Source organism: Elephas maximus, chromosome 1 (genome assembly GCF_024166365.1).
Source record: "Elephas maximus indicus isolate mEleMax1 chromosome 1, mEleMax1 primary haplotype, whole genome shotgun sequence".
In the NCBI taxonomy this organism is placed as follows: Eukaryota; Metazoa; Chordata; class Mammalia; order Proboscidea; family Elephantidae; genus Elephas; species Elephas maximus.
In genome coordinates, this window is record NC_064819.1 from 232,091,791 (window position 1) to 232,093,923 (window position 2,133).

Here is a 2,133-nt window from a genome sequence, read left to right on the forward strand (position 1 = left end):
TGCTATTTGATACAGTATTAACATCAGTCTATCTCAATCGTATGTGCTATCTGATATAGTAATATGTAACTTCTCATCATACTTTAGTGTCTTATTTGAAAGGGTAGCTTGAAGCTGTTTGGATATTGGTGCTGAGGACTGTGCTAGGAGTAACTCAGGTGCACAATAAATATTATTGCTTATAGTTTCATGAAGTTTTTTTTTTAAATAATTAATTTTGCTAGTATTATGCATGGGGTGGGTCACCAGGAGTTGGGACAGACACCATAGCCACTAACAACCACAGGTAAGAGGTGCGTTACTCCTGCTTCTCTTTCTCCTGTATTTTGTAAACTAGAGACACATGTTATCAGGTTAAAACTCCAACTCATAGTGACCCCATGTGTGTCAGAGTAGAACTGTGCTCCATAAGGTTTTCAATGGCCGACTTTTTGGAAGTAGATCACCAGTCTTCCTCCTGAGGTGCCTCTGGGTGGACTTGAATTTCCAACGGTTAGCAGCCACATGTGTTAACCATCTGCACCACCCAGGGGCTCCTGTCCTACTATGAAACCCATTGCCATCAAGATGATTCCGACTCATAGAGACCCTACAGGACAGAGAAGAACCACCCCATAGGGTTTCCAAGGCTGTAGCCTTTACGGAAGCAGACAGCCACATCTTTCTGCCAAGCAGCACCTCGTGAGTTCGAACTGCTGACCTTTCAGTTAGCAGCCGAGCACTTAACAACTGCACCACCAGGGCTCCTGTCCTACTATTGTTGCTGTGTGCTGTCTAGCCAATTCCTACTCACAGTGACACTATAGGACGGAGAAAAACTGCCCCATAGGGTTTCCTAGGCTGAAATCTTTTTTTTTTTTTTTTACTTGTACTTTAGATAACAGAACAAGCTAGCTTCTCATTAAATAATTAGTACACATATCGTTTTGTGACATTAGTTACCAACCCCACGACATGTCAACACTCTCCTCTTCTCGACCTTGGGTCCCCTATTACCAGCTTTCCTGTCCCCTCCTGCCTTCTAGTCCTTGCCCCGGGGCTGGTGTGCCCCTTTAGTCTTGTTTTGTTTTATGGGCCTGCCTAATCTTTGGCTGAAGGGTGAACCTCAGAAGTGACTTCATTACTGAGCTTAAAGAGTGCCCGTGGGCCCTACTCTCGGGGTTTCTCCAGTCTCTCTCAGACCAGTTAAGTCTGGTCTTTTTTTTGAGTTAGAATTTTGTTCTACATTTTTCTCCAGCACTGTCCAAGACCCTCTACGGTGACCCCTGTCAGAGCAGTCAGTGGTGGTAGCCGGGCACCATTAGGTCGTGCTGGGCTCAGTCTGGTGGAGGCTGTGGTAGTTGTGGTCCATTAATCCTTTGGACAAATCTTTCCCTGTGTCTTTGGTTTTCTTCATTCTCCCTTGCTCCGAGACCAGTGGAGTATCTTAGCCGGCCACTCGCAAGTTTTTAAGACCCCAGACGCTCCTCACCAAAGTAGAATGTAGAACATTTTCCTTGTAAATTATGCTATGCCAATTGAGCATTGTTCCCCGAGACCACGGTCCCCACAACCTCAGCCCAGTCATTCGGTCCCTCAGGGAGTTTGGATCTATCTATGGAGCTTCCATGACCTTTAGGCTGAAATCTTTATGGGAGTATTTTGCCAGGTCTTTTCTCCTGCGGAGTAGCTGGTGGGTTTGAACTGCAGACATTTTGGTTAGCAGCTGAGTGCTTAACTCAGGACTTTCAACCGGTTCGTTCTGGTTCACCTCCCTCCTGGGAATTTGCATTTCTAACAAGTTTCCAGGCAGTGGCAGTGCTGCTGGTTAGGGACCAATTCTGAGCACCATACATGAGAATTTATCATACATGAGAATCACCTGGGGACCCTGTTAAACTAGATTGTGATTCAGTCTGTCTGGGGTGGAAATGCAAATTCTGAGCAGGGGTTCAAATCTGAAGGAAGCTGTTCAAAGCCCTGGCTTAACCATTGCACCACCAGAGTTCCTTCCTCCTATCACCCAGTGCCCAGTGCCCTCGACTTACACTAAATTTTATCACATGGTTCCGGTGATGGCCACTAGATGGCTCCACTATACAAGTGTACTTTCCTCTTTATAGTCAAAGGAGTAACCTGTGGGGCAATACTTGG